At 37.6% G+C, this 20,345-nt stretch overlaps 1 long non-coding RNA gene across 2 annotated transcripts in view; it reads left to right on the top strand.

Moving 5' to 3' along the window:
- Nucleotides 1-20,345, top strand: part of LOC113938285 — a 38,026-nt gene that overhangs the window by 5,202 nt on the left and 12,479 nt on the right. For both annotated transcript variants that reach the window (XR_003524876.1, XR_003524875.1), the window contains 2 exons: nt 3,807-3,880; nt 12,163-12,287. This is a non-coding gene — a long non-coding RNA (uncharacterized LOC113938285). The remainder of the gene's footprint in view (nt 1-3,806; nt 3,881-12,162; nt 12,288-20,345) is intronic.

Genomic DNA, 20,345 nt, shown 5'->3' with positions numbered 1-20,345 from the left:
ACTTACAAATTTTCATTATCCAAGTGAGATTGGTAAATGTAGCAAATTTCAGCATATTTAATATTTCAAGAAATGCCTTTAATTTTAAACAAACTTTTGGAGAAAATGTAAACAAAGTATATACAAATGACATCAGTTTAAATAATTATTATGCTAATCATAGTAATGACCATTTATTGAAGGAATTCTATGCGAAGCTGTGTGGTTTACATGTGCTCATTTAATCTTCTCAACAGCAATGCTATGAAGTGGGTATTCTCATTGCTGTGTATGTATGGGAAACCAGAAGGTCTCTAAAAATATTTAAAAAATTAAATAATTAATTTAAGTAATTTGGATAATCTATCAAAGGTTATATAGTGCACAAGTGGTCTGGTTGGGATTAGAATCCAGGTCTGCCTAATTTTGAAGCTCTGTTTCTTGACCAGTGAGCCCAAATGACTCCTTATACAGGTTCCCTAAGCATCTGCAAAAAGATTTCTTTACGAACTGTTCAAGACATGAGAAAATAACTTATTTTTTGTCCAGGCAGTCATTGAATAAACTTAAAACTTTTATAAGGAGTACCCTTTGCTCAAATTGTTTATAACTCATAATTTTACCTGTTCAAATGGAATATTCCAGTTATTAAATACCTAATACTTCAGTGAAATCCAGTCCTTTACTATGTAAAGATTGTAATATATAGTTTGAATACTCAAAAATACATATGATCTTGTGATGTCTGATTAAAATTTGCAAAATGTTTACCTGTGCTTTATTTGGATCATCAATATTATTTAAAAATATTCTACATCATAAATGTCCTAATTGAAAAGGAAAAGTACTCTTTAATAAATTGAAACAAGTGATTATAAAAAGGAGATATTTTTTCTCTAATAGCATAATAATAATGACCATTGACAGTCATTAGTGAGTGGCTAATGGCCCAAAGGGAACATAAAATAATAATTGTCAGACCAGAAAACTGATTTATGATAAAAATGGGTAATATACATTGGGAAAAATAAAGATGTATTTTGATGTACTTGAAAAGAATGAATGCTATTTGTTTAAGCTTATGATTCCATATCTTTCCTTCTATCTAGTGCCTATTTTCTTTAACCCTATAAAGATTATTTTAATCTCCATAATATAAAATTTATATGTTTATTAATCTGACTCAGGCTTGAGAATTAAGACTTGGGTTTTTTTCTGCTGTTTGTGAAGTCCCCCTATTGTTTCCATTTTAAAAATTACTGCTAATATCACACAACATTGTCTGGAATGTTAAGTGTCAATACACATTGGGAGCTATGATTGAATATTTACTCAAAATATTGTTTTGTAACTTTTGTCAGTCTGCAACATCATGAAGCTCAGTGTTTTAGTTGTTGTATTATTAATATATTGTACATTATCCCTCCCCCCTTTTTTCCTTTCACTGTACTCTCCTTCTCTTTCATACCTTGGAGGCCAGGCACACATGTTAAACTTTCATGTGGTTTAATCCCCTGGGTACCAAATGTATTCTTATTTGGGTACTCACATGACATCTGATCATCTTGTGGAGTCCGGGTAGAGAAGAGAAATATCTTTGTGTGAGATGAGATACTAGGAGAAAGAGAAAGGATGAGAATGTTTTAGGTCAGCAGAGGTTCTAGTAAGGTGAGGTAAGGAAAATTCTACTCAAATACCTCTATTTTCTCAGTGGAGCACATAGCGATGTTATGACTTAAACGGTGAAGAGCTGGGAAAGCAAGCTTAAAAGGGATCATAACATCTTAGAGCAGCCCATGGGGAATGAGAAAGGGGGGGTGATTAGGGACAAGGTAAGCAATAATGAGCAATTGTCAAGTTCCCAGACCTATGTAGCCAGTGCAGATTTGCTATATGGCCAGGATGTAATTTTAGGATGAATGTTGATGAAGCCACCTCTGAGCTGCCAATGCTTAAATATACCCAGATATTAGTTTGAGGGGTGGAGCTAAAAAAGCTCCATTCTCTCACTTACATTACTTCATTAAATTAAATATATGTAGTTAGGCTATTTTCCCCCAAGACTGTAAAAAAAAGTTTTGTTACTTTTGAATTTTAAAATAATGATAAATAAACCGTGATATATTAATGCAATTGAACACAGTGGCACATATTTAAAGGAACATGATTGGACTATATGTGCTTGCCCAAGAGGATTTCACAGAGATAGTAAATCAAATGTAACACAGTATGTAAAATATGATCTCCTTGCAAATAAGCTGTGGTTAAAACATACCCTTGGAATGTTACCAGTTTGTAGGCACCAGACAGAAGTCTGCAGGGTGCAACTTTGGAAACTGAACATGGCTTTATAACAGCATGTTCTTTTATTTCTGCAAACTGAAAGCCTAACCTTTGTTGAAGGATATATAAGGTGGGAGACTGCCCACCTCAACTGTATCCTATGTCTGGATGGAGCCATTTGATGAAGTATATGGGTGGAGCTTGAAGATTTAGGTCTGGCTAGAGCAGGTCAGAGCCTTACAGGAAAAATTCATACTTTGCCAGAAAATGGAGGAGCCCCCAGATTCTCACTATTCCTGAAACATTGTGGGATGGGAGAGAGGGAGGTTTTATTGATTATTCTGGGCACCAAAACTGTGTTCTATGCTTGGTATTTGTTTTTGTTTTGTGTTTTTAAGATTTTATTTATTTATTTGAGAGAGAGTACATGAGCTAGAGGGGCAGAGGAAGAGGGAGAATCCCAAGCAGAGTTTCTATATTTTTTTAAGATTTTTGTATTTATTTTGGAGAGAGAGAGCACACACATGCGTGCAAGAGTGCAGGAGGGAAGGGCAGATGGAGAGGGAGAGAGAGAATCTCAAGCAGACTCTGTGCTGAGCTTGGAGCCTGCCTGCATGGGGCTCGATCCCATGACCTTGAGATCATTACCTGAACTGAAACCAAGAGTTGGACACTTAACCAACTGAGCCACCCAGGCAGCTCTCGGTGCTTGGTCTTTGAAACATCAGTGCTCAATTGAGTTGTTGGAAGTAGTTCGGAGGTGATCATCCCTTTGACTGTCACAGACTAGGTCCTAGGAGGTACATCCCCTCAATTGAAGTGTTCAATAGCCAGCACAGGGTCTTGTGGGGGGTAGGCCCACAACCTCACATTGCATCCAGGGTGGTCAATTAGGTCAAAAATAAAACTTCCAATATCACCTGAGTAGCAACCAAACCCTTCAACATCTTGTGGACCACAGTAGATGACAGGTTCAGAGATAAACATGAAGACTTACTATTGTCAGATACGGTGGGCAATTCATGTCAACTCTTTCAGCGAACTCATAGATAACAAATCAAATATATTTTAAAAATCTGCTTTAAGGTACTGAAAAACAAACAAACATACAAACTAATGATGAATTACCAAACCAGTATCCCGAGGAGGGCAGAGCCATATGAAAGAAAGACTGGCATTCAGAGATGTTTTATGCTGGGGGGGGAAGGTGCTGATTTATTGAGAAGGCAGATAGATCAGGAGGCTGACCAGCCTTTTTAAATAGGATTGACGTAGACAAGCCAGGTACCATACAGGATACCCAGCTGAATTTGGATTTAAGATATAAACGAACAGTTTTTTAGTGTAAGTATGTTCCATGCCATGTTTAGTTCAAGGTGAGTGAAGAAAAAAGCTAATATCCACAGGAGGCCAGCCCATCTGGGTGTTCAACAATAAAATGTTGATATGCTTTATTGCTATGAAAGGTTTTAATTTGTGGTAGACTAATACTTTGATAACAATAATTTGTTATGACACCTGCTAGTTTTGTTGTTCTTTCCTAGTGGAAAGTGAAGACACATTTGCAAAGCTTGGCTGAATTTGGCAGGAAGAGGAGGAAGAACTGAGATAAAATGAAGTAAGTGGGTTGCTTTTCTCTGCCTTCCAACACCCCCTCTCCATGCCATGTACACAATGGGAGGAAGGAGAGAAGAAAACCAGATTTTCCCTTGTTTTTTGAGAAGAAATAAAGATCTAAGATTAGGAAAATCTGTATAATTCTTCAGGTAGGAAGTTAGTTGGAGTACTCCAGACTGTAAGGTATGAAGAGCAGAAGAAATGGCTGTGCGGCATGTGGAGATAGCAGAAGTGGGAGAGAGGAGAGCATTTCTTCTGACTTCCAAAAAGAATGGGCAAAATCAAATTGTCCTAGTGGGATGTAGAAGTAGTGGAGGGGTAGGGTCAGGAGACCTGCAAATATATGAAGTATAAGGTGAGGGGAAAATCATAACCGCATAGTAGTGGTGAGAAGAGAACATCCCAGGTCATAGATAGCATATGTGGTGGAAATCTCCAAGAAGCCCTACTCCAGGAAACACCAGCTGGTCTGAAAGCTTGAGGAAGCTCTAGGAAGTGTGGGCACAGAATGGGAGGGGTGTATCTGTAGAGTCCTAACAATGGCCCAAGTCTAAAAATGATCTCTTTTTTCTTATTGGAATCGTTAATTTTCTGCATCAACTTGACTGGGCTACAAGATGCCCAAATAGCTGGTAAAAATATTATTTCTGAGTGTGTCTGTGAAGATGTTTCTGGAAGAGATTAATATTTCAGTTGGTGAACTAAATGAAGCAGATGGTCCTCCCCAGTGTGGGTGGCCATCATCCAGTCTGTTGAGGGCCTGATTAGAACAAAAAGATGAAGGAAAGGCAAATTTGCTCTCTCTGCTTGAGCGGAGACATCCATCTTCTCTTGCCCTCTTGCTTCTCAGATTTTTGTACTCAGCCTGGGACTTCCACCATCAGCCCCCTAATTCTTAGGCCTTTAGACTTGGATTGAGTTGCACCACCAGTTTCTCAGGCTTTCTAGCTAGTAGATGTCGGATCATGGAACTTCTCTGCCTCCATAACTGTATGAACAAATTTCTATAATAAATATTCTCTTATGTATCTCTCTATATATTCTATTGGTTCTGTTTCTCCAGAGAACCCTGACTAATACACTTACTAACCCTATTTGGCAGCAGGCTTTAAGAATATAAAGTAAGAGAACAGGTAGATATAGAGGAAAATCCTGGAAATGAATACGAATCTAGAATGTAACTGATTCATAAACCTGAAGCCATCAAGAAATCACTGTATTGGATTGCAAGAAATCCTGAAATTGATCTGAGTAATATGTTCACATTAAGTAAGCTGGGATTTCAGAGCCAGGTATGAACTCATTATAAAAATGAAGAGAATTTGTTTAGGATTTTGACTATAAATTTTATACTTATCATATTAGTATCTACACAGAAAGAGAGCCTGAAGAAAAATCATACCAAATCACTGATGGTGATTTGGGACTGGGATGGGTGGAGTAGAATGGGATGTGAGATTGTAGCAATTTTCCCAAAGTCCATTGTGTAGTTCTCAAATGTTTGAATATTTTACAAAAAGAAGTTTTTGTAAATAATGTCGTAAAACATTTTTGTAAAAAAAAATGTTTTGGTAACAAGACTTACCAAAACAATGAAGATTAACATCAACAGGTGAAATGCCCTGAGCATATATCACCATGACCTCCCTTCTGTTGGGGCACTGAATTACTAAACTAAGTCTACCCTAAAACTGAAAAAGGTGGAAAAGATCCCAAATGCGACATCTGAGGCTTCGGATTCACTGACGACAAGATGCAAGGTCAGGGCACCACTGTTGTCAATGCAAGATGACTGAGGACCCAGTCCTTTCAGTGTGGTTCTGCATCTGTGGCAAAACCCATAGTGAAAATCTCTCCCTCATAGCTCACTTACATGAAACACTTGAGCTAACACAGAGAGAAGAACCAAGCTATCTTCTTATACTATGCAGTCCCCAAAAGAAATACTTTGCCTGCTGATACCAGTTGTCTGAGAGAAATGTCTAGGTAGGGTAGAATTACTCTTTTTCCACATAGTTGGGAGGTATGGTTCTCTATACTGGTAGAGCCTCCTGCCTAAGCCCTAGTGGAGAGGACTTGATTTAGCCCTGTCACCTCCAATCTTCTGGCAAAGAAAATCTCATGATATCTTTCCCTGCCTGACAACTACCACTGCTGAAGAGCTAGGGTGAAAGTTCATGCTGAAGAGACTTTCACTTTCTAACAGGAGTATGCAAACAAAGCTCAGGAAGGAGACAAAGCTGAAAAATGGAAACAGGTGGCTCTGATTGGGGAGATTGCACCATTAAAAGTGAAAAACAGAATCATTACTGCTGAAAACTGAGATTGTGATCAGAAGGTTAAATGGAGGAACTATATTTCAACACAAAAGAAAAATATTAAGCAATGTAAATCATGACTAAAAATATAAGAGATATGGAGGACAGTCCTAAGAGAAGTAATATGCAAATAATCAGCATTTCAAGAGAAAAAGAAGCAGATGGAAATGGAATCAATAATCAAAGCAATAATCTTCAACTCCCTGATCTGAAGATCAAAAGGCTTACTAAAAGTCAGGCAGACATGATGAAAAAAAAAAAAGCACCCCCACACACCTAGACATATCTTTGTGAAATTTCTGGCCTCTGTGGAAAGAGAAAAAAATATACATTTTTCAGACAGATAAAAAAGTGTGAATATAATGGAAAAGGAATGTTTGACCTTGACTTCTTATATGCCACATTAGATGCTAGTAGAATAATGTTTATAAACTTTTGAGAGAGAAAGCACTGTTGCATAAAAATCCTACTCTCAGAAAAGTTATCATTCATATGATGACAAAAGAGGGGCATTTTTTGGATATGTAGGAACTCAAAGTATTCTACTCGTATTCTTATTCAAAATTACTCAAGGATGTACTCCAGCATAATGATAGTAAATTTGAATAGAAATCTAAAGCAAATGGAAAATAAAGAATACAAGATATAGCAGTGAGCAATGACTCCAGTAAAATATTGGTTGAGAATAAAGTGATTGCAAATTGTAATATCACTTTTGAATAAGTATACTGAGAAAAGGCATACTCTAAAGGAAAAAGTGAAAAATAATATGGAATTACATTTCTGAAGTAGTTCACAAAATCTAGGACTTGGAAATGGTACAAATGAATGAGAGAATCAAATATTCTTAAGGTTCCATCATTGTGGGGAATGGTAAAAGTACTATTAATTTTAATAAAATCTCAGAGAAATGTGGGTTTTAATATGACTGTTTAAAATACATGCTAATGAACTAGCAAATAGAGAAACATTACTTTTTCTAAATTATTGTTAGGGGCAACTGAAATGCAAAACAAAATAAACAGAGCACACACACACACACAAACAACTTGTTCAAGCTAGTGGAAGTAGAAAAGCATAAGAAAAGGAAAGAGTATAATAAAGAAGTTAACATAAAATTAGATGTTAACTTCTAATTTTAATTAGAACAAACATATCACTTTTCACAATAAATGTAAATAGGTTGAATTCTCCAATTAAAAGACAAAGTCCAGCTGTCTGCTTTTTATAAGAGATGTAACTGAAATAAAACAACAACAGCAACCCACAAGGGTTATAAATAAAAGGGAGGGCAAAGATATAAATAGTAAATGCAAAGAAAAAGGGGTGGTCATTATGATATCAAAAAATGGGGAATTCCACACAAAAATAAAGCATCAAATGTAGCAGAGAGACATCATCTGATAGTAAGTTTTTAAAAAGCTGCAAAACTACTTGGTATCTGTAACAGAAGGAGTCCAGTCAGGAGATAATAATCACATTGCAATTTGAACAAAGAAAGTTTGATATAAAGTTTAATATAAAGAATTTTTAGCTGGTAACAGGAGATTAGCTACTAAGAAGTAAAGTGAGCTCTACAGAATGCAGGAAGGGCAGATAAAGGGAACAGCCACCACCCCAAGGGCTGAGACTGAGTATCTAAGAAAGGAATGAGTTTGGGAAAGCTACTTCTCTCACTTCACTCGTTACCCCAGCCTAAGATTTAGATATCACGAGAAAGGATGTGACTAAAGCCCAGTATGGTACCGGTATGGCAGATTGCAGCTGGTAAGCAGGAACTGCCTGTTGGAATAGAAACAAAAGTTGCCAGGAGGCTGCCCACACGGTGAAGTTGAATTGCTTAGAAGTTACCTAGGGTGACTGTGCAGTGTCCCTCCACCACCGTCTACTGACAAAGGCTAATATTATGCCAGGTATCAAAGGAGAAACATTTATAGCATCCAGCTCCAGTTTTACAAATAGGGCAATGAAGGGTACATTTGGAACTGAGAGACAATTTGATAACTGACAGAGTATTTAGGAACAGTGGAATTTCAATACCCCTCTTTCAGAATTGGATAGATCATTGGAGGGAAAAAAAGTAATGCTATTAAAAGGATTTCACACAGAAAATGTAAGAATTACAATAAAATTATCATGTACTTGACCACAAAAATAAATCTTAAAAGTTCCAAAGTGTGGCTATTTAAAAGATCTCAATTTTTGGTTACAAACCAAAATTTTAACAAAAATAAGAACAACATCTCAAGAATGATATAACTAAAAGTTTAATCAAATTTTAGAACAACTGCAACTGAAATTAAGGGGGTTTTGAGTAATTTCTGGGTCAAGAGAAAAACAAAAGTGAAATTAGAAATAATCTAGAAGTTGATAGGAATAAGAACACTAATTATTGATATCTATGGGATATGGCTTAAGTTTAAAAAAGTGCATAACCTGGAAGCTTATTAGCAAAAGGGAGAGAACATGAATGTTTAAGTGTTCAACTTAAGGAAAGAGAAAAGTAAAAGAAAGCAAAATAATAAAATTTGTAAAGTTAAATCTAAAAATAAAGAATTGAAAAACAAAATACATAAAAAGTAGAGTGGAACAATGAAAGCAAAAGCAAATGAAGAAATGATTTGTAGCAATCAATAAAATAAAAAATTTACTCCAGAAGAAATAAAATATTTGAACAGAACAATAGCCATATGTATTTTTATGTTGTGTGTGTGTAAAAGAGTACTAACAACCTACCACTAAAATATATAAGGTTTGGTTGGTTTTATAGTTAAGTTGTAGCTAGCCTTCAAGAAACAGGCATTTTCTATGTATTCAGACTTTTCCAGAGCATGGAAAAAAGCTTCAAAAATTCATTTTATAAAGTGAACAAAACCCCTCACACAAAAATTTGAAAAAGTAGTACAAAATTTAGTCTAGGTCACTTGTGAATATAGATGGAAATATCCCGACTGTGATCTTGGCAAATGGAATCACAGGAGTGTTTTAAAATAATAATAATATACTACGGCCAAATAGTTTATTACGAGGATGCAAGAATGTTTCAAAGCTAAGATCTAACTATACAACTTGTAATATTAAATTATAGGGAAAAAAACCCTCTCACTATCAATACATTTTGGGAAGTAATTTAAGTAAAACAACTGATTTAAAGTAAAAAAATAAATAAATTGGGAATAAAAGTGGTAAAAATTGTTTTCCAGAAAAAAGAAGAAAAATCCTAATAAATTATGAAATAGTAAAGTAATTGATATTAAAATCAAATAAAAGAGAGGGAAGGCTCTAATAAATCATTATTTTCAGTTTTATTTTGTATTTCTGGTTCATGCAGCATAACAAGAGAGTAAATAAGTTATGTCAACACTTAAAACCAGAAATAAAATTATCATGATTTTCATATGATTTGTTTGAATACCTAGGTAATTCCACAAGTCAGAAAAAATCATTATAAGTAATAAGAGGATATAGTAAGTTATCTGGAAATATGAAAAATATTTAATGATTTTCCTCTATGGTAACAAAAACCTGTTAGAATGGAAATAAAAAATATTCTAATCTCAATAGAAATAAACTAACAAGAATGTTTAAAAAATTTGTTTAAAGAAAAACATTTATTGAATGACAAATGAAATGAAAAGTGATGATGTTCTCAATGGGAAGATTTACTAACAAACATAAATCCTTCCCAAATTAGTATATGCATTTTACATGGTTCCAGGAATTGTCCCAGTGGTATCTCTTGTGTTCCATTCACAGTTCCTTTGTATATCATTAGCTTTGTGGCAGAAAGTAGATGGTACATTAAAATTTCAAAGGGAGTAATTGAAGGAAGTTTAATAAAGGGATGATTTATGAAGTTTTTGGTAGGGTGAAGTGGAACCTGCAGGAAATGGTAAAGCCCGAGACTCACATTACCATCATGAGTCTTTAACCAATGAGAAAGGGGAGGGACTAGCAACCAGAGAGTTCTAACTCTAGCTGTAGGAAAGGACCACCCCACAAGAACCTTGGCCCATTGGATGGAAGCTACTGAGGACTGGTAGTCCTGCTGGGAAGGAGCTGAGTGAATAAATGCCATATCTGCCCTTCAGTCTCCTGTGGGTGCCTCTCTTTGACCAAACCCAAATGGAAACAGGGAAGAGATTCAGAGTGAAGCAGTCCACAGATGCCAGCCTCCTAAGATATAGAACAGGGTGGTGAAGAGAGGCAAGTGAAACTGGAGAGACAAACACAGATGTCCACAACCATATGAAAGAATCAAGTATAACATTGCTAAGAAAATATTGAAGACTACATGTAATAGAAGGGGACTTGTCTCATCCCAGATTTTAAAATTTGCAATAAATGTGCAGATTAAGAAAAGGAATAACCAAGCAAAGCAACAGAGTTGAACAGAGGGCCCAAAATAAGCTTCAGTATATGGGAATTAAATATACATTAGAGACCCTATTCTATTATACAGAGGAAAGAATGGCTACTCAATAAAAGTTTTTAGCTATTTGACCATTGATTTGGAAGAAAATAAAGTGATATTCAACTCATACAATTTAAAAATAAATTTCAGATAAATGAACAAACTAATTAGAAAAAGGAAATATAATGTATCTGAAAAAACTATAGCAGACTATTTTTTTATAACTTTGGTTTTGACTGAATTTCCTAAATTAAACAGGACATGTCATAAAGGATAAATGTAATGGATCTGAGCAGATAAAAATAAGGTCTGGATTGCAAGAGATAACAAACAAAACAAAGGTACATAACGGCAAGAACATATCTGCAACAAAATAATACACAGAAGATCAATTGCCATAAAATAAATAAAGCTATTCTCTAAAAGTAAGAAAAGATCCTACCATCAAATAGAGAAATGGGCAAATTGTATGTACAGGCAACTCCAGAAAGTGAAATATAAACAATAAGTATATATTATACCTAATAGAAACAATTATAACTTGAAAATATCATCAGATTGAAAAACTTTTAAAATATTAGTAACATTCAGTGATGATGAGGGTGTGCAGAAACAAATGCTTTCCTACTGCTGGTAGGAGTGAACCTGTTACACATTATCAGAAATTACTTTTCAAGTATCTGTTAAACTTAAAATGTGAAAATAGTTTGTCCCATTATTCCATTTGGAAATATAACCTATAGGAATGAAATAACCTATAAAGAATATCCTTTCTTCTTTCCTTACTCCCTCTACTCTCCCCTTTCTCCCTTCCTATTAACAATATATTTTTTTTTAAAGAAACATGAATTTAACATGGTTTAATTAAACGTCCTTCAGCAATGGAAGGTTTTATGACAGAACCTGTTAGTGTTCTCAAATATCCATAGCCTTATCTACATTTCCCAAACTTCCTTGCAATGAGCTTGGGATCACACGACTACTTCTGGCCTATGAATGTAAGCAAAAGGACCGACATGTGGAGGCAGTTGGAAGACGTGTGACTTCTCCCATTCTTCTCTTCCTCACCATGTGGGCCATGGAGGGCCTGTGTCCCAGATGGCACAGTTACAATATGGAGGAGGGACTGCCCCACCCATGTCAGATTTACACCGTCAAGGATTAAGAATTTATTGTGCACCTGAGCTTTTATTTGTTAGGACAGACGTTTGTCATTTTTGCTCAAAAGTCTTCAACTGATTGGATGATTCCCTCCCACAATATCAAGAGTAATGCATTTACTTAAAGCCAACTGATTGTAGATGTTAACACATCTACAAAATACCTTTACAGCAACACCCTGATTAGTGTCTGATTAAACAGCTGGATATTATAGCCTAGCCAATTTGACACATAAAATTAACCATCACATGGCTTTATGTGTACTGACTCAGAAAAACATCAAGCTGTTAAGTGGAAAGAGAAAATTGCCAACAAATTGTAGATTGTGAGGCAGATAGTCTATGTTGGCTTATGCAAGGTTTATTCTAACTTTTTTTTTTTTTTTTTTAGCATGCCTCTGTGTACTTGTGAGACTGGAAAGGCAGAAACTGTATTTCCCAAGCTCACATGAATCTTGGGTTCCAGATGTGGCCAAGGTTCTCCTGGGCTGACATAATGAGATAAGGAAGAGCAAGGTGAGACACAGTTGTATGTGGAAAGGTCAGTGATGCTTTAATGAGTGATGCTGGGGACATTTGGCTCTTCTGGGGCAGCTATGGCATAGGTTCAGGTGTTGAGTCTCAGTGTTCTGGCTGCCCAATTGTGTAGTCTCAGCAGCAGATTTTCTGCTAGAATAGTCTGTGGTGTAGATGAGTCTTTCTCCTGGCTCCTTTTAGTTTGGACTGCATATAATACAAATCTGTCTCTGTGGCTTTTCCAGAAACTCTGGTACTTATTGCTCTCTAATAAATCCCTTTCTGTTTAAACCAGCTATATTTGATACTGTTCCTGTTACTGAGAACCTGAGCCAATAATGTGATCTATTACTGTAAAAAGAAATAGACATTTCTGTTTAATTTTCAGTATAAAGATATGTAAAATTTTAGATATGCCTAAGTAAACATTAAACAAATGGGAAATACAGAGATCAGCATGTAGTGGAAGAGGGAGGGAAATTTACTTTTGTATCAGGCAGAGTCCAAACCAGTCAGGAAAATTTCAAAACACTCAAGGCTGGAGCTACCACTACCTTCAGGACTCACTATGATTCATGATTAAATTTTCTTTTGAGTTGCGTTTTCTAATACTTACAAAAATAAATTTTATAAATTTATAATGATAAATTGTTGAGTGTATATCCATATTCAGAATATTGGGAGGTTATGTCAAATGTAACTAATCTATATGCAACTAATATAAAAACAATTACATATACTTATTTATTATTGACATGCTATAGGAATTCAAAGTTCATTTTGCAGTAAATGTCACAACTTTAATCAAAATGGTATGTCTGTGTTGAAATGAAAAGATCCTTTGAAGTGACTGATTTTTATTGCTCTAATTTTACATTTGTTTTATTTGGTTTTCTATAACAGATTTGTTCTCAATTATTTGGTTAATGTAATCCAGTATCACTTATATCTACTTATATATTTTTAAAGCCCTGAAAAAGTATCATAATCCCACGAGATTAAAGAAATAGTTACTGAATGGGAGGACTCTGTCCTCACTGTCTCCTGAATGCAAGCTTGCTGTAGACAATTCATATTTTATTTGCTCAGCACCACCTCTGCTATCCTTACTGAGAAGGTCTGCAGAAGTAGAATGACAGCTGTTGAGGTCTTGCATACCCCAGGTCCTCCCTGGGGTTCTTTTTTCTTTTTCTTTTCTTTTTTAATATTTTATTTATTTGAGGGAGAGAGAGAGAGAGAAAATGAGACAGAGCATGAGCAGAGGGAGAAGCAGGCTCCTCTTTGAACAGGGAGCCCGACATGAGGCTTGATCCCAGGACCCTGGGATCATGACCTGAGCCAAAGGAAGATGCTTAACTTACTGAGCCACCCAGGTACCTCCTCCCTGGAGTTCTTTTGGATTTTTTTTTTTTTTTCTTTTTCTGGTGGAGGAATGTACTCATGACCTAATACTTTTTGAAGATGAAATTAGAGAAAGTAGAGGTCAGTTCTCCTCTGCGGGTAAAGCTGTGAAGTTCTTACCAAGTTCATCATCAATATGAGATAATGAGGCTGATATGCAGAGAACAGATAAGGGATAGTGAGTGAGAATCCTGGTAGCATTTTTGGTTACTTAAACCTGATTGCTTAACATGCAACTGAAATAAGAATTTCAATCACTTGCAACCAAAAGAGACACAAGTAATGGAATCTCCTATGTAGCTTTTTTCTTGATTTGAGTTTGGCAGAAAGCAAAATTGCTTACCCTCCAGGGTTTAGTGACAGATTACCCAGCAGCACTGAACTGGGATAGGGGTGGTTTAAAGTGCTGAGCACTGTTTAGAGAGAAATTATCCACAGGTTGGTGAGAAGATGATTTACACTCAAGGAAAAGTAAACACTGAGTCTATGATACCCAAGTTTCATTGGGCCTGAGTTGGAAATTCTCTCCATCCCGGACATCCATTCTGGGACTCCTACCCTCTCTAGTTAAGATTGCTCCTCTCCTCCTCCACTGCTGCCCCCACTAACTCTCCATGACCTTCTCCTATCCCTTCTCATCTGGTTTGGGGGAGCAGAAATCCTCTCAAAGCAATAAAGAGTTGCATGACCATGAACAAGCAGCCTCATTCCACCCACGTCCAAGTTTCCTAGTGTATAAAATGGAAGAGGTTGGCAAGATCATTTCTACTATTCATTTTAACCTGAAAATGTGGTCTGCTCCTCTTGGTTCAACAGACAGCCACATCTTCTGGTTTAGTACCAGCCGTGTCCCTGAGAGATGAAGGTGAAGGTCAGAGTAAGTGGATTTGCCCATATCAGGCATCTGGTCACTGAGTCTGCTTTTAACTCTGGCAGAGTGGATACTGTCACCATCAGTGATCCCCTCATTGACCTCAACTATATGGTCTACATGTTCCAGTATGATTCCACCCATGACAAATTCCGTGGAACAGTCAAGGCTGAGAACAGGAAACTTGCCATTAATGGAAAGCCCATCTCTATCTTCCAGGATTGAGATCCTACCCATCAAATGAGGTGATGCTGGTGCTGAGCATGTCCTGGAGTCTCCCGGGGTTTTCACCAGAAGGTTGGGGCTTACTTGAAGGTGTGACCAAGAGGTTTATCATCTCTCCCACTTCTGCTGATGCCCTCATGTTTGTGATGGGTGTGAACCATGAGAAGTTTGACAAGTCCCTCAATATTGTCAGCAATGTTTCCTGCACAACAAACTGCTTGGCTCCTCTGGTCAAGGTCATCCATGACAACTTCAGCATCATGGAGGGACTCATGACCACAATTCATGCCACCATCACTGCCACTCAGAAGACTGTGGATGGCCCCCCTGGGAAACTGTGGTATGATGGTTGAGGGGCTGCCTGACCATCATCCCTGCTTCTACTGGTGCTGCCAAGGCTGTAGGCAAGGTCATCCCTAGCTGAACAGGAAGCTCTGGCATGGCCTTCTGTGTCTTCACCCCTGAAATGTCAGTCATGGATCTGACCTGCCACATGAAGGAAGCTGCCAGATATGATGGCATCAAGAAGGTGGTGAAGCAGGCATTGGAGGGCCCCCTCAAGGGCATCCTGGCCTCCACTGAGGACCAGGTTGTCTCCTGCAACTTTAACAGTGACACCCACTCTTCCACCTTTGATGCTGGGGCTGGCACTGCTCTCAATGACCACTTTATCAAGCTCATTTCCTGGTATGACAATGAATTTGGCTACAATTGGGTGGTGGACCTTATGGTTCACATGGCCTTCAAGGAGTAAGAGACCCCTGGTCCACCAGCCCTAGGAAGAGCAAGAGGAAGATAGAGAGGCCCTCAGCTGCTGGGGAGTCCTTGCCCCAATTCATTCCCTAACACACTAAGAATCTCCCAACCTCGAGGTTTCCATCCCAGACCCCCTGAAGAAGGGGGGGACTTGGGGATCCCTACCATATCATGTACCATCAATGAAGTATAGTGTACCTAGCCCTCCCAAAAAGGTAAATTTCCATAAAAAACAAATTTTAACGTATGCCTTAAAATAAAATAGGAAGGGGGATTAGTGGAGTCAGGGCAACCTGGACAAATTCCAGGAGCAGCAAGAAAATAAATGTGGTTGCAATGACATGTATGGGCCAGGACTTCAAGCGATGAAAGATCACAGTAGGCTTCTTTGTCCCTAAATGGTTTCAAGAGGGGCAAGAGATTCATGTGTTACACACACACACACACACACACACACACACACACACACACACACACATTACATACATAAAATAGTCTCCTTATTGAGAAGGTTCCAATTAATCAACTTTTTAGAATCAGAATGTCTCAATGTGATGACATACCCAATTACATCAACTCTCAATTATTCAGGTAAATTTACATTTTGTGACAATATTTGACCAGTTTGGAAAAGAGCAGAAAAATAACATTCTTTTGTGGAAGTTTAGAAAATAACAGAAAAAATTAGAGACTCTCTCTCATCCATAAATAACTATTGTGACACAAAACTAGGTAGATTGTGAAGAAATTTTGAGAAGGAAGAAGTTTTTAAGAGAAAATAAAGATCTATGAAATATCTGTATAGAGCAGTAAAAGGGGGTTGTGTGAAACAGAGTGAAAATATTATAAATTGGAAGGTACTTTGACTTGTTTATTATACATTATAATTTTTTAATATAATGTATAATAAACAAATATAAATAAATTTATTTTTTATATACATTATAAATAAATATAAATGTTTAATATACATTATAATTATTTGAGAATAATAGTCATATATTTATCATTTGACTCACATATTTTCTTTTCTGTTTTTTTAAAGATTTTTATTTATTTATTGAGAGAGAGAGAGAATGATAGAGAGAGAGCATGAGAGGGGGAGGGTCAGAGGGGGAAGCAGACTCCCTGCTGAGCAGGGAGCCCGATGCGGGACTCGATTCTGGGACTCCAGGATCATGACCTGAGCTGAAGGCAGTCGCTTAACCAACTGAGCCACCCAGGTGCCCCGATTCATATATTTTCTACCTGATTAAAATACACCAAATTTTTCATACTTCAAATTTTTTTCTCCTCATTGGTTACAAAAGTATAGAATCTGTGGTGTATTTTCATGTTGGCATTGGAGAGTAGCAATCTGGATAGGTGAAGGAAATCCTGATGAATACAGGAGAGATGAAGCACAAAATTAAAAGGTAATGCATAGGAGACACTGTTGGTTGTCTATACAACAGCCACTTACCCTGTCCTTCCCTATTAATAGCTTCTGATTCTGTTTAGGAATTCAGGTGGATGGCAATGTACTCAGGGTAGGTAGATTCCTTCTTGGGCTCCATGGGGTGAATCATGGGTAGACTAAACAAGGCAGGGTAGTCCTTAGCCCATGATTGATTAAACAGTGAGAATGGGGCACGTGACCCAGCTCTGACTCGTGACTTAGAAGAGTGTTTGCTGGGGAATTCTGGGAAAGATTTTTCTTTCTGATAAAAATAGACACGTAGGAAGAGAAGGAAGAGATACCCTCCCCATTTCTTTTCTGCCCTTGGATGTTGTCAAATGAAGAGATGATGTTTGGCACCATGGCAGCCATCCTATGATCATAAAAAGAAAGGCAAAACATCTCTGAGAATATAACCAAGTCTTGACATTGGAGACCTCATGATTTAACTAACCTTGGAAACGTGTAACTCTAATCTTCTTGTTATTTGAAATAGTTAACCCATCTCATCTAAGGTTTTTTGTTATTTGCAGGCAAAACTATATGACCTGACATAAAAGTGGTCTAATACTTTTAATGTGTGTTCACTATGGAATCAAATAGTTCTAAATTTGAATCAAGGCTTTCTCAATTAATACCTGTATGACCTTTACAGATCATTCTTAACTCTTCTGAGCCTCAGTTTTCTCATCTCTAAAATGGGGATAATAAAGGAGTCCAGCTCACTGGATTGTTGAGAGGATTAAATGGCAGACTGCACTTAGAGCGGTCAAAGAAAATGCCGGCTACGCAGTGAACATAAAGCAGAAGTTAACTATTTTTAATTAGAGTTTAATTTGGTTACTATTAAGAGGCTTGCGACTGTAACACATGCAGCCCTGGAGCAGCTCTATCAAAGCAAGTTAGAGAAAAGTAAGCACTCTCTTCCATCTTGCTTGCCCCTGATCAGCACTATTCCACTCACAAAATGGCCCTTTAGTTCCCTCCTTAATTGCTGCAGAAGATTCAAGAACAAAGGAGGACTCAGAGACAGCTGTGCATTGGAGGAATTAGGGGCTAGCTTTGTAGGAAATTGTGCATATTGAGATGTTATTAAAATGGAGATTGTGGGGGGTGCCTGGGTGGCTCAGTCAGTTAAGTGTCTGTCTTTGGCTCAGGTCATGATCCCAGGGTCCTGGGATCGAACCCCACATCCCGTTCCCTGCTCAGCAGGGAGCCTGCTTCTCCCTTTCCCTCTGCCTGCCACTCCCCCTGCTTGTGCTCTCTCTCTGTGTCAAATAAATAAAATCTTTAAAAAAATGGAGATTGTGGGTGGTTCTAGAGTTGACCAAGATATGAGGGCATCTGGAAGTAAGGAGGAGGTTAAATCTTTGAGAGAGGACAGAAAAAATGGAGTTAGAAGAGCATTTCAGGAACTGACTGAAAACTAGAGATCAAAGTACTATTTGGCAGTTGGGGAAAGACAGAAGAGGGCATTGGCACATTATTTAACTGTCCACATTGCTGAGTTTTGGTAGGTGCTTCTGTCTTCCTTGCTTTCATTTTTGCATTCAGTCCAGAGTAAATAACAGGGAATGAAATGGTACAAGGAAGGGGGATTTACAAAAAGGTCTTTCTTTCATCTCTATGCCCCTGAAACCTTTTTTTTGCTTTTCCATCAACTCTTGAAATAGTGTTAACTCCAAGGAGCCTCTTGGTTTGAAAAGCTTACACAGCCAAACATATTGCAAAGAAGCCAGGAGAGTGAGAAAGTACAAGCTGGAGGTCTTCTGCTTCAAAGTGGGACTTAGTCTGTGACTCTGAAAGCTATGTGTCAACCGGGGATTACCACAGAACCTGCCTCCTGTCTGCATCATTTCTTCTCCCTTTCAGGTTGCATCATTTCCTCTGCCTTGTGGGTTGCATCATTTCCTCTGCCCTGAAGGTTGTGTAGGAGCTAAGGGGAACTACCAGCATGGCTGAACAATCTCTAGCAATCTGATATGGAGTCTCATAATTTTAGTACTTCACTACAACACCACTGAGATATCCAAGGACCAACTAATGTGGCCTCCTCAACCCTCACCACTCCCTCATTCAAGGGGAGCGCCCTTTTTGATAGCAACAGGAACTGAGCCTGAGAACAAAACAAGTGCAGAAGATGTGAGTCAAGGACCTCAGAAAAGTCATTCAGGCACATGTAATAGATTAATTAATGAAGGAAATTTTAGAATAATTTGTTTAGAGATGAGCAAAACTTCAGTGACATGGTGAAGGAATAGATCCATGCTTTCCCTCTGTATGGAGATGACCCAGCTATAGACTTGAGGTTGGAGGCAGTGTGCAAGGAAGCGAGGCTTCCACTCTAAATTACTGTCACCACACATGCTTGCACAGGAAGTATTCTCCTACAAATTTCATCAGACGTGATAAAATGAGTTAAATGGGTAACAGAAGAGATATTTTTAATCTTTTTTTTTTGACATGAACTCATTTTACTGGAGTTATGGATTCTCTCTCCAAAAAGAATGCAAGTAAGCATTCACATGAAAAATTTCCATGCTATTTCATGGATTCATGGCCCTCCTGCAATTCATCTGAAGACTCCAAGTGAAGGATGTCTTCTCTAGAGTAAATACTGCAGACCCTAGAGATGGAAGTCAGGGATAGACTAACCCAATAAAAATGAGATTTTGGCTAAGAAAAGCATTGACTTTACTATAGTCTCTCTCTGGAGTCAACTATTTGGTTCAAATTCTGGCTCTACCCCACCTCTCCCCTCAACCCCCCAGCTAAGGCTCAAGAGGCAGCCCACCATCCTCCCTGTGGCACAGGTCCACATTTCTAAAACACAGATGTGCTTACTGTGAGGAATGAAAGAGTGAATGTGTGTGAAGTCCTCACCTGACACATAAAGGTTTCCTAATATTATTTTATTCCTTAATGAATGAGGCCAACATAGGCCACCTATCCAGCTAGTCTTGCTAGAAAGCTTAAAGTTATCATTTAAATTCTTACTCTTCCATACATACTGTATTTTGTCAAATAGAATAAAGGCTGCAAGAGGATTGATTTCAACACTTTAGATCCTGTTTTCCATATAGAATGGATGCTTAATAAAAATATGTAGAAAAAAACCCGTGTGAAATGAATCTTACTAGGCCTCTCTAAATGTCCTTCTCTTTCTTCTTTTCTTCACACCCTCAATGCCATGGCTTTCATTCAGAACCTGTCCTTCCTTATCAGCACTCCCAAAATAGCCATGGCATCCCAAAGCGTTTCTGAGACCCACCGTTAGAATCACCTGAGGGGACTTTAACTACAGATTCCTAGCCCCTCTGAGATGGACAGAATCAGCAGTTCTGAAGTGATAGCACTGAGGGAAGTG

This window comes from Zalophus californianus, chromosome 8 (assembly GCF_009762305.2).
Source record: "Zalophus californianus isolate mZalCal1 chromosome 8, mZalCal1.pri.v2, whole genome shotgun sequence".
NCBI classification, from domain to species: domain Eukaryota; kingdom Metazoa; phylum Chordata; class Mammalia; order Carnivora; family Otariidae; genus Zalophus; species Zalophus californianus.
Note: the sequence above shows the minus strand (reverse complement) of the source record. Positions and strands in the feature narration are given on the sequence as shown.